The 20,758-nt window shown below is 43.9% G+C and overlaps 1 long non-coding RNA gene across 2 annotated transcripts; it reads left to right on the forward strand.

Moving 5' to 3' along the window:
* Window positions 1–9,596: 9,596 nt before the first annotated feature.
* Window positions 9,597–11,583, forward strand: LOC125522951. Of its 2 annotated transcripts, XR_007290052.1 has the most exons (4): window positions 9,597–10,335; window positions 10,506–10,740; window positions 10,937–11,095; window positions 11,198–11,583. It is a non-coding gene; the product is annotated as an uncharacterized LOC125522951 (long non-coding RNA). The 2 variants fall into 2 exon arrangements; XR_007290051.1 differs by having other exon boundaries at window positions 9,598–10,740.
* The last annotated feature ends 9,175 nt before the right edge of the window (window positions 11,584–20,758 follow it).

The following is a 20,758-nucleotide window of genomic DNA, read 5'->3' on the forward strand; positions in this document are numbered from 1 at the left end:
TGGACGGTAAAGTCCTTAATAAAGAGACGAGGCACTGATACCAATTGAAAGGATCAATATGGTTGACTAGAGGGGGGGTGAATAGGCAACTAACAATTTTTAGCTTTTCTTTAGCAATTTAAACTTTGCATCAAAGTAGGTTGTCTAGATATGCAACTAGATGAGCAACCTATATGATGCAACATGAATAGGAACACAAGCAAGCAAGATATATGAAACAAATAAGCTTCACAAGTAAAGGCATGAGATAACCAAGAGTGGAGACGGTGGAGACGAGGATGTGTTGCCGAAGTTCCTTCCCTTTGAGAGGAAGTACGTCTCCGTTGGAGCGGTGTGGAGGCACAATGCTCCCCAAGAAGCCACTAGGGCCATCGTAATCTCCTCATGCCCTCACACAATGCGAGATGCCATGATTCCACTATTGGTGCCCTTGGAGGCGGCGATCGAACCTTTACAAACGAGGTTGGGGTAATCTCCACAACTCAATTGGAGGCTCCCAACGACACCATGAAGCTTCACCACAATGGACTATGGCTTCGTGGTGACCTCAACCGTCTAGGATGCTCAAACACCCAAGAGTAACAAGATCCGCAAGGGATTAGTAGGGGGGAATCAAATATCTCTTGGTGGAAGTGTAGATCGGGGCCTTCTCAACCACTCCCGAGCAAATCAATAAGTTTGGTTGGCTAGGGAGTGAGATCGAGCGAAAAATGGAGCTTGGAGCAATAATGGAGCTTTAATGGTGGAAGAGGTAAGTCAACGGGGAAGAAGGAGACCCCTTATATAGTGTGTGGAAAAGATCCAACCGTTACCCACCAACCAGCCCGCGGCCAGCGGTACTACCGCGCCTGGCCAGCGGTACTACCGCAAGGCCGCGCGGTACTACTACTTGCAACCAAGCGGTACTACCGCACGGCTGTGCGGTACTACCGTACCGACCCACGGTACTGCCGCGACCCCAGCACAGAAACAGACGCACAGAAGCTGGGGGCGGTACTTCCGCACGCGCGGTACTACCGCGCCCCCCATGCAGTACTACCGCAAGGCAAAAGTCCCAGCCAGGGGGAAGGGAAACTTCCGTGCCTACTTCCGCAAAAAAAACGAAAGTAACAAAAACCCGACACAGTAGTACTGCCGAGGGGCGGTACTATTGCCTGACCGCATAGCGCGGTACTATCGCACGGCGAAAGCGGTACTACCGCGGCAGGTGCGGATGTAAAATATTACATCCGCTCCTACTACCGCAAAGGGGCGGCACTAGCCTGGTGGGCAGCGGTAGTGCGGCTCCAGGGGAGCGGTACTACCGTGGGCACCAGCGGTACTACCGCGCCACCGCGCGGTACTACCGTGGATGCCTATGGTACTACCGTTGATCCAGGAGCAGTACTACCGCAACCACAACAGCAGCCAGTCACAGGAGGCAGGAAAACGGAGGAAGCTCCAAAGAAGAAGGAGGGGATAAAAGGAGACGTGTACGTGATGATTCCACCCAAACCTTTCCAACGCGGACCCCCTCTTAATAGTACAGCTTTCCTACGACTCAAATCCACCAAAAAGAAACGTAGAAAAGACGCCGTCTTCGTCAGTCTTCGAGGGGCACCCAATCGTCTTGTGCCTAGCAAAGAAGTGTCTGGAATACTCATGGCACACGATTAGTCCGCAAATGCATTGTCATCAATCACCAAAACACTTAGGGATAAATATGTCCTTACACCGAATAAGCCACTTGGAACACATTAAGATAAGTATCAACCTGCCATGCAGATCAGGAGAGTATTGCATCTTTACAGAGTGGGATAATTAATATAGGGATACTCTCGTCCCAGCTGACCAACAGCTTGTCTTCCATTTCTACTTCACGGGATCTCCTATCACATAGAGTGGTTTACCACTATGGACAACTCATGCGGTGGGTCTCAAACCCATCTCCATTGATGCATTATCTATCACATTACGTGATAGACCCTCTGTGAAGGGATCTGCCAAGTTTTTCGACGTTTGGATATAATCCAACATAATAACTCCGGAGTTCCTCAATTTTCTGACAGATTTTAGTCTCCTCTTCACATGCCTTGAGGACTTCATATTGTCCTTAGAACTGTTTATCTTGACGATCACAGTTTGATTATCACAGTTCATCAGGGGGGTATTGGTTTTTCAACCACAGGTAAGTCCTTCAAGAGTTCACGAAGCCACTCTACTTCAACAGTGGCAGTGTCTAATGCTGTGAGTTCTGCTTCCATAGTTGACCTCGTTAAGATGGTCTGCTTGCAAGACTTCCAGGAAACAGCGCCACCACCAAGTGTAAAAACATAACCACTTGTGGCCTTAATCTCATCAGCATCAGATATCCAGTTTGAGTCACTATAACCCTCTAGTACCCTTGGATACCCGGTGTAGTGAATCCCATAGCTCGCGGTGCCTTTCAAATAGCGCATAACTCTCTCAAGCGCATGCCAATGATCATCTCCTGGTTTTGACACAAACCGACTCAGCTTGCTCATAGCAAAAGAGATGTCAGGCCTCGTGGCACTCGCCAAATACATAAGCGAGCCAATAATCTGAGAATACCTCAGTTGATCTCTAGCAATCCGTCGATTTTTTCGAAGCAACACACTAGCATCATATGGAGTTGGAGAAGGCGTGCAGTCGCTATACCCAAAACGACTCAAGACCTTTTCCACATAATGAGACTGAAGCAGTGTGATCCCACCATTCTCATCTCTCAACAGCTTGATGTTTAAGATAACATCAGCTACTCCTAGATCCTTCATCTCAAAACAGCGAGATAAGAAATCCTTAACCTCCTTGATTAAATCAAGTTTGGTTCCAAAGATCAATATGTCGTGGACATACAGACAAAGAATAACTCCTTCGCCCCCACCATAGAGATAGTACACGCACTTGTCACCATCGTTTACTACAAAGCCGGCAGCAGTTAATGTTCTTTCGAACTTCTCATGCCACTCCTTAGGAGCTTGTTTAAGGCCATATAAAGACTTTAATAACTTGCACACCTTTCCTTCTTGACCAGGTACTACAAAACCATCTGCTGATCCATGTAAATTTCCTCCTTCAACTCTCCATTGAGGAAAGCCGTCTTAACGTCCATTTGATGAACGAGAAGACCATGTGAGGCAGCCAGTGATAGTAGCACCCGAATTATGGTCAGTCTAGCCACGGATGAGTAAGTATCAAAGTAGTCTTCACCTTCTTTCTGGGTATAACCCTTGGCCACAAGCCGTGCCTTGTACTTTTCAATCGTACCATCAGGTCTAAGCTTCTTCTTGAACACCCACTTACATCCTATAGATTTGCACCCATAAGGACGGTCAGTGGTCTCCCAGGTACCGTTAGCAAAGATGGAATCCATCTTGCTACGTACAGCTTCCTTCCAGTAGTCAGCATCAGGAGATGCATAGGCTTCTGAAATAGTCCTGGGTGTGTCATCCACAAGGTACACAATGAAATCATCACCAAAAGACTTTGCAGTCCTCTGTCTCTTACTCCTCATAGGAGTTCCATTGTTACCCTCAACAGGATTCTCAACATGTTCCATCGCAATGGTGGGTTCAGGAATTACAGTGAATTCCTCACTAGATGGAGTAGGTATCTCCTGATTTGATGAACTCGACATATCCTTCATAGGAAATATGTCCTCAAAGAAAGTTGCATCATTTGATTCCATAATCGTACCAACATGCATGTCGGATACCTCAAATTTTATTATCAAAAATCTATACCCGATGTTATGAAAAGCATAGCCCAGAAGAACACAATCCACGGTTTTTGGTCCAAGCTTGCGCTTCTTGGGAATTGGTGTATTGACTTTCGCCAAACAACCCCAAGTACGTAGGCAAGAGAGTTTCAACCTTTTCCTTTCCCATTCCTCAAATGGAGTCATGGTCTTATGCTTTGTGGGAACTCGGTTTAGGACATGACACGCAGTCATTAGCGCCTCCCCCCACCATTCCTTGGATAGACCCGAAGTGTCTAACATGGTGTTAACCATATCAGTTAGAGTTTGGTTCTTTCTTTCGGCTACCCCATTTGACTGGGGTGAGTAGGGAGGCGTCCTCTCATGGATTATACCATGTTCCGCACAAAACAGATCAAATTCATTGGAAAAATACTCTCCACCACAATCGGACCTAAGCCGTTTAATTTTTCGATCAAGTTGGTTCTCTGCCTCAGCTTTATAGTTTTTAAAGAAAGTCAAAGCCTCATCTTTTGATTTCAGAAGATACACATAACAATATCTAGTGGAGTCATCAATCAACGTCATGAAGTATCTCTTTCCACCTTTTGTCAACATGCCATTCATCTCACAAAGATCAGAATGTATAAGCTCTAGTGGCGCCAAGTCTCTTGCCTCTGCAGTCTTATGGGACTTGCGATGTTGCTTAGCTTGCACACATACTTGGCACTTGGAACCTTTGACAGTAGAGATTTTCGGAATTAAATTCATATTGGCTAACCGCATCATGCAACCAAAGTTAATATGACAGAGTCGTGAATGCCAAATATCAGACTCATTATTGTGGCAAACATTATTAATAACTTTAGTGCACATATCTGAAAAAGATAGGCGGAACAAGCCTCCGCACTCATAGCCTTTTCCAACAAATTGTCCACACTTAGAAATTACAACTTTATTGGATTCGAAAACCAACTTAAAACCATCTCGACATAAACGGGAACCGCTAACGAGATTTTTATTGATGGACGGCACATGATGAACGTTCTTCAGACGCACAGTCTTCCCCGAAGTAAACTTCAGATCGACCGTACCAACACCTCGAACGATGGCATGTGACCCGTTCCCCATCAGCACGGGTGAAGTCCCTGTTGCCTGGTAAGAAGAAAACATGGAGGAGTCAGCACAAACATGTACATTGGCACCGGTGTCAATTAACCAATCAGGGGATTGAAATACTGAAAGGATGGTAGGAAAAATACCGTACCCTGATTCCTTCATATCAGTATCACCGATGACAATATTAGCGGACTTGCCGCTCTTCTCATGTTCGCGCTCCTCAAAGTGGTTAGGACACTTCGGAGCCCAGTGATTAGGATCACCGCAGACATGGCAAAGTCCCTTCCCCTTCTTATGAGAATTCTTCTTGAAGTTGGTAGAATGTGATGGCTTGTTCTTTGTATCAAACTTGCCTTTTCCCTGAGTTTTGTTCTTATTGTTTTTGAACTTGTTGGGCTGGGAGTTCTTTTTCTGTACCATGTGGGCACTAGAACCTCCCTCAGCAACTCGAGCACGTGTGTCCTTTGCTCTCGCCTTCTCTTCAACATCAAGAGTACCAATGAGATCCGCAACGGAAAACTCCTGTCTCTTGTGTTTCAGGGAAGTAGCAAAATTGTTCCACGAAGGTGGAAGCTTGGCAATGATGCCTCCGGCAACAAATTTGTCCGGCAACACACACTTGAAGTACTCAAGTTCTTTAGCGAGCGACTGTATCTCATGAGCCTGCTGTACAACAGGGCGCTCATCAGTCATCTTGTAGTCATAGAATTGCTCCATGACGTACAACTCACTGTCGGCGTCCGAGGCACCAAACTTGGCCTCGAGCGCAGCCCACATGTCCTTGCCGTTGTCAAACGACATATACGAATCCACAATGGAGTCATCAAGAACACTTAGAAGAGCGCCTTTAAAGAGGGTATCGATCTTCTCAAAAGCTTCCAGCTGTGCTGGATTAAGATCGCCCTCAGGCTTGCCCTTGGTGGCATCATAGCAGCCCATGGTCTGAAACCAGTAGACTGCTCTCGTGCGCCACCTCTTATATTGCGCCCCCTTAAAGGCAGGCGGCTTCAGATGCCCAGCAAAACCACTCGAAGTAAATTGCCTATAATCAGGTTTTTGGATTGTTGGAAATATGAGCAAATTACTACGAGATTTAATCCGAATAAACAGAAGATAAATCATGACCACAGCAGCAGAGATTAAACTAATCATGCGAACTAGCATAGCAGATGAACATATCACATCTAGGGCACATACTAGAAGCATGAATTCTACCACGATCTCGAACAGGAAGGATAGAATCACATACGGTGCAACGGGTGCAGCACCGCCGGCATTGACGTTGTCGCCCATGTCATCGAGGACGAGGTTGCCGAGGTCGGGGAAGAAGTCGTCGTTCGCGAAGTCGTCGCTGCCAGCAGTCGCGCGAGTGCGCTCCCCAAAAACCTGATCACCCCTCTCCCGTACAGGATCACGAGAGGCGGGGTTCCGGAGGCCTGCTATCCCTTCTCACGGTGCACGCCGGAAGGAGGGATGAAGAAGACTTGCTTGGCGGCGCAATGATCTGGAACGGTGGTGAGAAATCATACGAAGCGGTGGCGGCTAGGGTAGACGTCTGCCTGACTATATAGTGCGGGCCAGGTAGGTCGTGGGAGTAAACCCCACGTCCGAGTCGTCACGATCCAAAAGAATCGGAAACGGTTCAGTAATTAACGCGTCCGTTAATTATTAATTAATGACTCATTAATTTTCCCATGCAGCAAAAATATAGATAACGTGCATAGCTCTGTGCTCGGCTCGGCTCAATCCCGCAACCCGCGGCGCGGCGCGTCGTGACGAGGCGTGGCGTGGCGAGGCGAGCGAGGAGGAGGAGCGCGCGTGTAGGTCTCCTCTTCTCATGCTCATACAAGTGGTAGAAGAGCTCACCTTATAAAGAGGTGCAACTCTCTCTCAACTTTTGGGGTGTGACTAAACTTTAGCCTCACTCACTCCACTCACATGTGTGCATGAATGGGCCAAGAGAATTTCAGAATTTTAGTTGGGCTTTGGGCCAAAGGCCTACTAGCAAAATTCCAACATTTTGTGTGCAGATCGCATGCATGCCGAGTCGAGCTGTGCGTGCTGTGTTTGACGAGATGCAGTATAGATGGCGACACCATGCAGCTCATTGGCGGTGTACGTGTGAATTGCCAGCTAGTGTGATTCGCTAGTTAAAAAATAGATGCCGTTTGTTATATCAAACTTTGTAGTGCTGCACTAATATCATCCCTGCAATTATTTTGTAATTTGTTGATAAATACTATCTTTTTCCTTGCAGAACACTTGTCTTGTCTCTGTTGTTCGCTTGCCTTGCCTTGATGTCACAGGCTGCATTTATTTTACATGTGAAAAAATTCACTCTGATTTGAACATCTGCAGTGCGCATTGTCTTCAGATGTGGTTCATTTTCGAGAGCCATGCTGTCCGGCAGTGCTCTTGTGCACTTCACTGACTAGTGCTCTTGTGCACTTTACTGACTTTGTGATTTTTGAAGAGAAAAAAGTGCAAATGAAGTCCGCTATGGTTTGCTATTAAGGTTCATTTTACTCGTTTTTGCAGGAAAAAAGATGAAGTGATGCAGTTCTATTGGATGCCCCATTACTCAATTTTGTTGTTGTTGAAGAGTGCACTTCATTAGTTCATTGTAAAAACTGCAGTTCATTACCGTGATTTGGCTGGTGGAGAGTGTAGATTCTGTATGCTATAAACCTCCTCTGTTGTCCACTTGGTAAACACAAAACAAAAAAGATCTCAAAATGAAGCTCGCTTCTATATTAGATGTAGTTCACTCACTCAGTCCCTACGGTCCACTCGCTTGGTCAACGCGCGCAAAAAATTAATAAGTACGAAAAAAAGACAACAAGAACTCATGAGGTTCCACTTTGGGTAGTGTTACGGTTCACTACCGGAAGTGTTGTGGTCCACTCTCGTTCACAAAAAAAATTGAACAAAACGACAGCAAAAACTCGTTAGAGAAAAATTTACATTTGACAAAAGAAATCATGAAGTTCACTTGACCGTCTGATGCAGTGCGGTTTTCGACCGAAACAGTGCGGTTTTCTGTCGGATGAAGTTCACTCGTTCGATTTGGATGTCGCGAAAAATAGTGTCCGCATTTCGGTAAATTTAAAACTGCTCTTAAACCATAAGGAATTAGAGAGAGTGTTCTACATGAAAAAGTTGTGTCCCGTCGATATCTTTCCAACGGCATATCATTTGAATCATTTCGACAACCGATTTGTAAAAATTTCGGGAAAAACGGCCGCTGTCACTCATCGTCCATCGTACGATTTTTAAAATTAACTTAAAACCGTGACGAATCTCAAAAACATTTCAACATATGAAAGTTGTGCCTCGTCCATAGCTTTTCAGCGGTATATTACACACCTCGTTTTGACAAACGGTTAAAAAACTAGAGCGAAAACAGTACCGAATTTTATTTTTTTTGAAAAACATAATTCCGCAATTTAGTAAATTTGAAACTGCTCTTAAACCGTAATGCATTAGGGAAAACAATAGTTATGAAAAAGATGCGCCTCGACGATATCTATCCAACGGTGTATCATTTGCCTCATTCCGACGAATGGTTTAGAAAAAAACACGAAAAAACGCTCGCTGCCACTCTTTGTGGGCCGCACCGTTATTTTGATAACACTTTTTTATGGTCGCGCTATTCGTCATCCTGGGTGAGGAATAGTTATTCTTCATCCCCCTCTATTTTACCATCAATGCACCGTAATTTTACATTCTGTAAGTTTTGTCTTACTTCCGACGCAAAAAGAGACCGTAAGAAAAAATATATAATCGTTATAAAAAATATTTTATGTTATGTAAAATTACAAACGTAAAAACATAGTCTAAAATACACATAAACTGCAATTTTTTTTATCTTATGACCTATATTTTTATTTTTTTTATGTCAAATTTTACGTAGTGAATCAATAGAAATGTAACTATTTGAATTCGAAACGTAATTTAATTATGAAATGATCGTAAGATTACCTCGGGTGAAGAATAACTTATTCTGCACCCTGGGTGATGAATAGTAACACTATATATATATATATCACTATATATAGGGTCGCGCTATTCGTCACCCTGGGTGAGGAATAGTTATTCTTAACTCCCCTCTATTTTATCATCAATACACCGTAATTTTACGTTCCGTAAGTTTTGTCTTATTTCCGACGTAAAAACAGACGGTAAGAAAATATATAACCATCGTAAAAAATATTTTATGTTATGTAAAATTACAAACGTAAAAACATAGTGCAAAATATACATAAACTGCAGTTTTTCTTGTATTATGACCTATATTTTAATTTTCTTATGCCAAATTTTACGTAGTGAATCAATCAAAATGATCGTAAAATTACCTCAGATGAAGAATAACTTATTCTGCATCCTGGATGATGAATAGTATCACTATATATATATATATATATATATATATATATATATATATATAGTAATATTATTCATCACCCAGGATGCAGAATAAGTTATTCATATATATATATGTTTTACATTATGTATGTTTTATGTATGTTTTACATTATGTTTTTACGTTCGTAATTTTACGTAAAATAAAATGTTTTTAAGATGCGTATATATTTTCTTACGTTCTCATTTTATATATGAACTAAGACAAAATTTACGAAACCTAAAAATATAATGCATTGACATCAAAATAAACAAAGGATGAAGAATAATTATTTCTCATTCAGGATGACGAATAGCGCGACCCTATATATATAGTAATATATAGAGTAGCATTATCGTGCGTTCCCGAGATCAACAGAAAACCTCCCCCACCCCGATCCAAAAATCCCCACGGCAGCGCAGCTCCACCCCAACCCACCTCCAGCCCCCGGCTCCGGCGAGCCTCCCGCCGACGACCCACCGCCGCTGACCCACGTGCCGCCCCACCCGACACCCCGCCCCCATCTCCCCTGGCTTCGGTCGCCACCCCGCCCCCATCGCCCCCAACTCCGGTCGCCGCCCCGCCCCATCGCCCCTGAATCCCGCCATCACCCCACCTTCATCTTCTCCTCGGAAGCTCCCGCTGCGCACACCCACCTGCGTTCCCCCGGAGAACCGACGCCACATTAGTCGCCTACTTGCCCCGGCTCATTCTGCCTGCCTCCTATTCCAGAAAAATTGGGGGCCATCCGTGGGGATCCAAGTTTTTGTCGGCTCCGCCAAGCGCCTCCCCACTCTGGCACGATCCCCCAAGGTGGAGTTCCCGCGCTCCCCTTCTTCCTCGTCCCGGTTCCCACACCTCCGCCTCCTCCCGATTGCCCTGACGGGGACACAACGCCATCCCAGTCCAGCCACGCAGCGTCAGGGAGGTCGGGGCCATCGCGAGTAGCAGTCCAGAGCAGCCAAGGTGAGGGTGAGCACAACACTTCCATCCCATCCATTTGAAGCACGTTTGTGATTTTTTTGCAGGTAGCACGTTTGTGATTTTGGGAAGTAACAATGTTCATGCCCGCGTACACTGCCGCCGCTCACCTCCCCACGACCTGCATACATACAGAGTTGAGAGTTCTAACTTGTTGCAAAAGTTCAAAAAGAAGAATATATGCAGTCCACCTTATTCTAGCATAATGCTTCTCCGTTGAATCTAGATGCTACAAACAGTCCTCTGTGAATATGAACTGAATGTTGTTGTTTTGATGTTCTATAGAAAGTGTACTGAATTTTGCAGTTTTATCCTTTTTACACGCACTATTGTTCGAGCTGGCGGCCGCGAGACCCTGTGCCTCCACGGGCCTTATCTCCCGCTATCGGCGACGGCACTCCCTTCCTCCAACGCATCGCCGACGAGGCCAACCGCCTACACCGTCTTCGGCTGCAACGATGTCGTCCGACGAGGCCAACCGCCTACACCGTCTTTGGCTGCAACGACGCCGTCTCTCTCCGTGAACCTTCTTGTCTCCTCTGTACGTCAGTTTGATTGCCTATAAACAAAATTCTATAATTTTCATGTCTGAAATTAAGGAGTTCATTATATCCATTACAAAAAAATGTTGAATTTTTAGAAGTTCTAGTACGTATGTTAGAAGAGTTCATTGACAAAAGAAAATCATCAGTTCTTAACAGTTAAAAGAAATGAGCTTTGCAATGTTTATGGTGCAGAAAATTTCATGACCGGTGTTCATTTGGGATGAACATTTGTACATACCCTGTTTTTACTTTACTCGTGAGGACTGAGGAGATGAATGTGTGACAGTCGATCTTCATTGGTGAAAGATAAAAAGAAATGGCATTCAGTTCAGAGAAACAATTATAACGATGGTATTTTTCTCTAAACTTTCATCTACATGTGTTTGAGATTATGTCTTCAGGCCATAGCTATTAATTCTCCCTGAACTTTTTTGTGCGCCTGGTCATTTTCAGGCTACATCTATTTTCTCTTTGAACACTTCTAGGGGCTAAAAAAAGGCTGGGGAATGTAGCAGTGTGTATGTGCTGGCTGATGCTTTCTGAGAACTACTCTTTGAGAAAGAAATGGTGCGTTGAGAGAAAAGAAAAGTGCAGAGAAGGCAACTGGTGTGTTGAGAGGAAAGCAAAGTGCAGAGAATGCTCCAAGAACAGAGCTGCATGTTCTTCAGTTTCCATCTTTGTGCTCACATCACAAGAGCTCAGCTAAAGAAAATAGAGAAAATCAACACTTCAGATCTTTATATGTACAGAAAATCGTTCCAGAAAGTACATGTTAAAAAAAGCCTCTGTTGTAGTTATAAACAAATATACACTTTACTAAATCCTGTCGGCAAAATCAATCATTGTGAAAAAGTCAGTGCACCGATCCAAAAATATTTTAGTTTATAAACAATTAACCTAAATTCAAATTAAGAAAACACACATGATTTATCTTTGTACTAAAAAATTATTTTTTGATTTACAAAAAAACAAAGAAGGTCAAATTAAAACAAGGTAGAATAATTCACAGCAGTTTTAAAGAAAAAGGATTTTCCTCGTTTCTTAAATAAACTAGAAGTTCAAATTTAAATAACGGGGAAACTCGACGTTTATTACAGCACAAATAACGCTGCCCAGAGTGGCATAAAAGATGCATCATCAAGTCCTCTGTGTGCGCTTCTGTGTCGTGCCGACACAACATTGTTGTATAGCTCCTCCTAGATTGCGCTATGTGCAGGTCGAACAAAATGTTCATAGCAAGTCAAATGAAAAACTAGTAGTAGGCTGAAAAAATGTTTGCTCGTGTGCTAGTGCCATGGAATAGTTGGAGCTTTTTTAGTTGTTCTTTGTGTAATACTATTACATTGAAGTTCAAACTAAAAAATGATCATTTCAAAAATTATAAAAAAGCATTCCCCGTTTTCCTATACCATTACATTAAAGTTCAAATTAAAAAATGATCATTTTAAAAATTATAAGAAAGCATTCCTCATTTCTAGAAAAAGCCTATTGGTTCAAATTAAAAAGACGAAGAAGTTCAATGCTTGTTACAAACCTAAAGGTCATTAAAAAAAGCATCTCAAATTTTTTTATAAAAATATCTTCTCTGTTAAAATAAACCTAGAAGTTCAAATTTAAAAATGGAGCATCTCGATGTCTATCATAAAGTAGGATTTTTTTCCATTACTAAAAGAAATAAAACCAGGAACTCCAAATTAAAAAGATGGAGAAGTTCGATGATTATAGAAAACTCAGATTTTCCTCTTTATTAAAGAATGGAAACAAGAAGTTTAAAAATTAAATAACAATAAGTTCAACTTTTAAAAATAGAGCGCTCCAAAATTTCATAAAAAGGTTTAAGAAAAAACCAGGAAGTCCATATTAAAAACATGGAGAAGTTCGATGATTATAGAAAACTCAGATTTCCCTCATTATTAAAGAATGGAAACAAGAAGTTCAAAAATAAAATAACAAGCAGTTCAACTTTTAAAAATAGATCGCTTCAGAATTCATAAAAAAAGGATTAAGAAATTCACATTAATATTCATTAAAAACTCAGATATTTTCACGTAACCGAGAGAAGTTCAGGTTGATAACTGCCAGAAGTTCACATACTACACGGTGTGCATTTTGTATGAAAAAATTTAATGAAAAAGCAAAGGCTAAAGGTTTGTTGTTAGAAGTTCAAGTGCTCGGCCCGATAAAGTTTAAAAATTCTTGTGAGAGAGGTTGAACAAAAATTCGTGACACAAGTTCAAGGTGAAAACAGCGGGAAGTTCAACTACTACACGGAATGCGTTTGAGATAAGAATATAAGAATAGAAAACTAAAAGCTTAAAAGGTTTGTTTCAAGAAGTTCACATACTCTGTCCGGGGAAGTTAAAAAATTATTGCGAGATATGTTCACCTTGTATTTCCATGTTCGATTTTTTTTTGCTTTTTTGCATTTTAAAATAATTCTCTCAATACACAAAGAAGTTCAATTATTATTTGGGAGCAATTTGATTTCAAAAAGAAAATAAAATATTCAAATTATAAAGATTAAGAAAATAAAACCAGGAAGTCCATATTAAAAAGATGAAGAAGTTCGATGATTATAGAAAACTCAGATTTCCCTCATTATTAAAGAGTGGAAACAAGAAGTTCAAAAAAATAACAACAAGAAGGTTAACTTTTAAAAATAGAGCGCTTCAAAATTCATAAAAATATTATTAAGTAAAACCAGGAAGTCCATATTAAAAAGATAGAGAAGTTCGATGATTATAGAAAACTCAGATTTTCCTCGTTATTAAAGAGTGAAAACAAGAAGTTCAAAAATAAAATAACAAGAAGTTCAACTTTTAAAAAATAGAGCGCTTCGAAATTCATAAAAATGGATTAAGAAATTTAGATAAATATTTATAAAAAACTCAGATATTTTCACGTAACCAAGAGAAGTTCAATTGATAACTGCAAGAAGTTCACGTACTACACGATGTGCATTTTGTATTAAAAAAAGAACAAAAAGCAAATACTAAAAGTTTTGTTGTTATAAGTTCAACTCCTCGGTCGGAGAAAGTTAAAAAAATTATTATGAATGGGGTTTGTACAAAAGGAGTATCATTTGTGTAACACTAACGAATGGATAGAAAATTACAAATGAAAATACATCACAGAAGTTCAACGTGAAAACAGTAAGAAGTTCGACTACTATAGTGAATGAATTTGAGATGAAAAACTTTTAAAATTGTCGCGAGTATGAAAAAACGATCAACACGGGGAAGTTGCGTGTTTACAGCAGCTTTCCGTCGGTATATCACTTGTTCAATTCCGGTGAGTGGGTGGAGAGCTACGAGCAAAAAAATCATGTGAAAAACAGAGTGAAGTTCAGGTACACATGTCGAGAAGTTCAGGTTCTTCACGCGGTGCATTTTTGAAGAATCTGTTTCACGATAATGGCAGAACGAATGATCTCGCCGTTTTCGAAATTACATGAAAACGGCTAGGAATCAGAGAAACCCATCAACATGAAAAAGTTTCGCATTTTCCATAGCTTTTCAGCGGTATATGATTTGCCACATTCCGATAAAGTTTGTAGATATTAGGGGGAAAATACGTTTTTAGCATTTTCAAAATTGACTTAAAATCATAAGAAATCGGGAGAAACAATATATACAAAAAAGTTTCGCATTTGTTCAAGCTTTCCAACGCCATATCATTTGCTGTATTCGGATGTAAGGTTAAAGAAATTAGCTCGAAAATACGAACTCGGTGGAACTTGTATCATTTTCTAAATTACTTTAATATATATATATCACTTAGGCTTCAACTTAGGCTTCAAGGGTAATGTCAACAATAACAGTTCATGATGCCTTACATCCAATTGGATATATATATATATATATATAGGGAAAAGCAAACATATGAAACTATGCTGGAGCAGATGCAATCACGAGCGCTTGTTCATATTGGGATCTGGTCCCTCCACTTTCCCTATTTGCATTTTTGTGTTATTAATCACTGGATGATTATTTCCTGTTATAGCGGATGATGGACCACGCTGCTTGCGGGAGCACTGTAGTGCGCAGACACTAGGCTGGCGTGATGCAATCCGGCAGGTAGGGGCCCGCCCGTGTTATGTTCAAACGATTCTAGGATTTGTAGAGAACCGCTCGGCCAAAGGTGCAAACCTTCCACCCATGTTTCCTTTTTTTATTATGCGTTCTGTTCTTGTAGGCGCCTTCTCGTTTTGGTAGCTATTTATTTATGTTTTTGAAGTAGTAGGCATATTTTTCTATGGTTGCATTTGTCTACGGCCTTTTTTGGACACCGCAGATAAAAGAAAGATGTGAAGAAAATTTCCGGGCCGTTACTTCAAATAGAAGATGTGAAGAAAATTGGAAAAAAAGGTGCACACGCCGATAGCTATGCATGTATGCTGATTTCCCTTTTGGAGCATACCAACCCCATCGACACGTCACAAACGTGGCACATGCATCCGCACGCGCAGGGCCTCACCTGTTTGACTCAAGTGCACAAAGAATAATGACGGGCATCACCCAAAAAATCTCAGGCGCCAAAAATGGTTTGACCATCGTGGAATCAACGATCGTGTTTGCGGTGTACTATTACTCATTGTTTATATTTATATACTTTCTAGTTGTCACAACGCCCAGCACCTTACACATTTTTGTAACTCTCTCGTGACACAGGCATGTGAGAAGTCAAAAGGCGCCCAACGTGGGGCATGCCTGCACCAACAGACCGGTTTTTCGATCAGTGCCCCGTGATGACACGCAGCCTGGCGCGGATGGAGATAAGACCATCGTGCCAGCCATCAGGGGAGCACCAGATTCAGCACATTCTCCACACATAGCCAAGCATCATTTCGCAACAGCCATGGCCGCCATCACGCGGGATCCATTTCTATGGTCCTTGGCTTCATCGACTCCTCGAGCAAGTGTTTATCCACATCGATGTCTTGAAGAGCCTTCTGCGTTCTAGCGCCGTGACGAGAGAGTGGTTAAGCCTTGTGTCAAGGAAGGGGTTCCCTCTAGAGTATGTCCAACCGCACTCCTCTGCTGGGGATCATCGTGCAGTTCGCCGTTGTGGAGAGCGACGGGAGGTAGCTTGAGTTCGCCCCCGTGGCTGACCTAGACCCCAAAGGCCTCGGAGGTCGCGGCACGCTTGTCAGACAAGCTGGTACGGGACCGTGCTATCATGCGGCGACGGCGAAGTAGTCAAAAGAGAAAGGGGCCACCCAAGGGGATACGCTCGCGAACCAAGACAAACGGAGCTTCTGCTCGACATGGCTGGCAGCTACGAGAACTGCGGAGGACAGTGTGGGCGTTTGGACCGATGGATATCTCTCGGATTCGCTAGTTGAAGGATTTGAATGCCCGCGTTCATTTCTTTTATAGCAAAGTCGAGCTGGCTGAAATGATTGCGTACCGCCATTGTGAAAAGGAGCACGCGCTCGCAATCTCCCGTGACCCCTAGAAGTCATAAAAAAGGTGCACACAGCAACAAGGTGGGATGGGCTCGTGACGGAAGGATGCGTACGGGTGCATCGTAGCTATACCATACTATTGCCTCGTCCCTTCACAGGTGTACATGTCCCTAAAACAACACCATCCAAAACTAGATCAACCCAATGCAGTTCTCTTCTTTGCATCTTCTCATTCTCTCTCAACCAGGTGCCCTGCTTCATACGCCCGGGCGAGTCGCCCGGTCACGAAATTTCTATCTAGACGAACGCCTCAAACAGGCCTCAAACGCCCGGTCTGACTAGCACCCCATGTCCACCCCAAATATTGGACGGATATGGGGTGCCCGGGCACGTATGTCACGTCGAACCCGGCCCACGCTGGCCCACCCAACCCCACATATATTTCTCCCCATCCGCTCGCATGACCAAACCATAGCCACTTCACACTCCACTCCATTCGCCAACCAAGCTCACCTCTGACATTTTCCAGCCGTCTCCGGCATGACGGGCAGCTAATCTGACTCCGGCCAATCCGGATCCATCGACTGGGGTGTGATCCCATGCGGGTTGGAGGAGGCAATGACAGTCCGCATTGCACTCCGCCGTTGCCAGGAGGACAACGCCCCAACGACGGCAGGACTTGTCCGGTGTGACTCCACAGCGTTGGCTCAACGGGCGCTCGTGTCCTCTGGGGCTGGATCATCGCAGTCCCGGTAGCCAGAAAATCTCTCCTCCATCACCGGCCGGGTGGACTATGAGTCCGTGGGAAGGTGAGGATAAGGTCCGCCAAGGCCCGTAATGCGGCAAAATGTCAGCAGCGGAGGCGGCGGCGTGGGTGGCCGCAAAGGAGGAAGCCTTCCACACCCGCATTGTGAAGAAACGACAGCGGAGGAACACGCGCACCCTCACCCAAGAGCATAATCGGGTGGTCTGAGCCATAGCCGGACTGCCACCAAAGGAGGATAGCGACAACTCCAACGACAGCTCCGACGATGAGCAGATCCGGCTCGATCCCCACTACGTCTTTGACCCATACTTTCACGAGAAGGAGGACAAGGGCACCGGGAAGAGCAAGGGCGGCCGTGGATGATCTCCACCATAGCCAAACATGCCAAATTTTGGTATTCCGGTAGCATGTTAGTAGTGATGGAGTAGTTGGGCGATGTGTGTAATGTATTGACGTAGTTGCATGAGTTTGTACGGGTTTGAGATATGATAGTTGAGGAGTTCGGTTGTGTGAAGGTAAATTTGAGACTTGACCGGTTAGTATCCGTGGACGCGCTCGCCACTCCTCGGGCATTTGAGGGCCAGATTTGCAAAGTATAGATGCTCTTAATTTCCCTCTTGATTTGGTTCGCATGCGGCATGCACCCATTCTTTCCCTTCCATGGGTTCTCTCTCTTTCTTTTATCTCTGTTTATTGAACGAGGCATCCGCCTCCTCTGCAAGAGCCGGTTCCACCCTGCAAGTGGCCTAGATATATCTATGAAATGGTGGTGTGATTTTTAAATAAACAACGCACAACTTTGATGTGGCAATTTCCTCACAAACCGGGCAATCACGTAGGAAGGTTCAAGTCGTAGGGTGCCCCCCCACACATCGAACAGGCGGAAGGGAGTCCTGTGATCACATGCACTCAAAACCTGGTCTGGCAAGTCAGCATGACTTGTTGTGACACGGACCAAGAGGAACGTCCATTGTCATAACCCCATAGTTCCCGATCAAAGCATTTGAGCCCACCGATTGCCGTGTCATGACCTGTATACATGTAGAACCTCTGTTTTACATTCTCGGAACCATGCAGACCCGCCCCTATGGCACCTTTTTATTCACAAACAAGAACCTTCCATATAAGATGGATGTTGCACCAACTGACACTAGTCGGCAGCCGTATAAACTACTATGATGCGTGCGCGTCCAATCATATGGTAAAGGTATATATAGAGAGGGGGCGATAGATAGCTATATATAGCATCACATCAACAATTATATTACACAATGACATGACAGTTTGCATTGTCGGAACCATGCATACCCATACAAGGGAGCACCCTATTACATCTGAACATGAAACCTTTCATATAAGAATGACGTTGGACCTATCACGGGAACCAATCATACATTTGTGAGGAGAGAGAGAGAGAGAGCATCACAAGGCTTACATTAAACATAAACCTTCATTTTACTTTGTCGGAACCATGCATACCCGCATGAAGGCACCTTTTTTGTCGGCGAGAACCCTCTGTATAAAGTGGACATTGGACCCACCGACACCTCCATTTTACTTTGTCGGAAGACTCGGAACCATGCATACCCATAAGAGGACACCCTTTTTTATGGGCGGGAACCTTCTCCATAAGATGGGCGTTGCACCCCACCGACACCATTCGGGACCGTGTGATTCTTTTTACCATGCATGTCTGTCAAATAAGGTGTTAGAAGAATAGAGAGAGAAGGAACGATAGATAGATATAGCATGTTTTTAGTTTTCCGGAACTACGGATCACCACAACGCTTGCACCACATGTAGATCCTTCATTTTACTTTGTCGGTACCATGCATACCTGCATAAGGGCACCCTTTTCTGTAGGCGAGAACCTTCTCTATAAGGTGCATGTTGCACCCCACCGACACCATTCAGGACCTTGCATTTTTTTACGATGCATGTGTGTCAATAGAGAGAGGGAACGACATATATATAGGTATATCATCACCGGAATGCTTACATTACACATGAACCTCCATCCATTTTTCCTTTGTCGGAACCATCCATTACACATGAATCACCGCAATGCTTTACATCACATCTATAACCTCTTTTTTACACTCTCGGAACCATGCACAGCCTCCCTAGGGGCACCTTTTTATTTGCGCATGAGAACCTTCTATATAAGATGGATGTTGCACCCCCACGACCCCAGTCGGCACCTGTGTAAACATTTGCGACACATGCACGTTATATCATATGGTAAAGGTCTATAGAGAGGGGGAGCGATAGATAGTTGGATATACCATCACCGCAACACTTGCACCACAAGGGAACTTCCAATTTGCATTGTTGGAACCATGCATACACACACAAGGGGCACCTTATTACATCTGAATGTAACCTTTTCCATATAAGGATGATGTTGGACCTATTCGCACCCTTCCACTCATGCGAGTTTCTCTGAAACCTTGGTTGTGTTTTGTATTGCCATGACAGTACTAAAATTGGTTTCATATAATAGGAAAATGACTCTGACTTTTCCTAGTATTCATTAAACGCACTGACCCCGGTCGACGCCTGTGGAAATGTTTTGTTGTACATGCGTGTTATATCATATGGTAAAGGTCTATAGAGAGAGGGAGCGATAGCTAGCTAGATATAGCATCACCGCAACAATTACATTACACAAGGAACCTCCAGTTTGCATTGTTGAAACCATGCAGCCCCACAACAGGGGCATCCTATTTCATGCGAATGTGAACCTTTTATATAATGATGAGTTGGACCTATCACGCGAAACCATCATACATTTTCAGGTGTTAAAGGGCTAGAGAGAGAATGTGCGATATATAGCTATCATAGCATCAATGCAAGTCTTACTTTAAACAGAAACCTCAATTTTACTTCGGAACCGTGCATACCTACACAAAGGCACCCTTTTTTGTGGACAAGAACACTATCTATAAGGTGGACGTTGCACCCACCGACACTCCATTTGGTACTGTGTAGTTTTCACGGTGCATGCCTATCAAATAAGGTGTTGGAGGACTAGAGAGAGATGGAGCGACAGATAGATAGATAGATATAGCATCATCGAAACGCTTACATTTACACATGAATCTCCATTTTTACTTTGTCAGAACCATGGATTGCCACAATGCTTACATTTACACGATTCTTACGTGGTAGTGCAGGGGTTAGTTGATCTGGATACAAAGAAGGAAATTTCGCCGTATATGACGGAGAAATGGCCCCACGTGTTTTTTCTAGCACGCGTTATCGCACGCTTGAATGGGCAGATCAGTCTTATGTAAGGGTCGTTTAATGCTGGCTTGACCACAACGTACTCGCGAGCTGGCGACTGCTCTCTCCTAACAAGTCGAGAGTCAAGCGTATCAAGAACTAGCCTAAACTACGCTTCATCGACAGAGATGTCCATGATCTCCGTGTCGGGCACCGTGTAGATGGGCGCGCAGGAGGGATCCGACTCCTCCTCCTCAACCATATATATGAGCATCTCGTCGACGGCCACGGCGTGCTCTGCCTCCTAGAGGTAATGGCAGTTGGCCTCTGCCTCTGCCTGGAGGGAATCAACGACTGCCTGCTACTCCGCGTGCATATCCACGTCCCCTACGTCCCCCGCATCGTCCTCGTCCTCCTCCTGCACCGCGTCCTCCCAATCCTCCTCTGGATCCACCGCATTCGGAGGTAACCCCACGACGATCCGGGCTTCGCGCCTTGACCGGATCATCTCAAGGAGCTGCAGTCGGCGCTCCAGTGTTAGATATAGGTAGCTCCTTACCCGGCGGCAAGGTGGCATGGCTACTTGTGGCGGCGGATGGCGAGCGGCCGATGAGTA

Source organism: Triticum urartu, chromosome 7, assembly GCF_003073215.2.
Source record: "Triticum urartu cultivar G1812 chromosome 7, Tu2.1, whole genome shotgun sequence".
In the NCBI taxonomy this organism is placed as follows: Eukaryota; Viridiplantae; Streptophyta; class Magnoliopsida; order Poales; family Poaceae; genus Triticum; species Triticum urartu.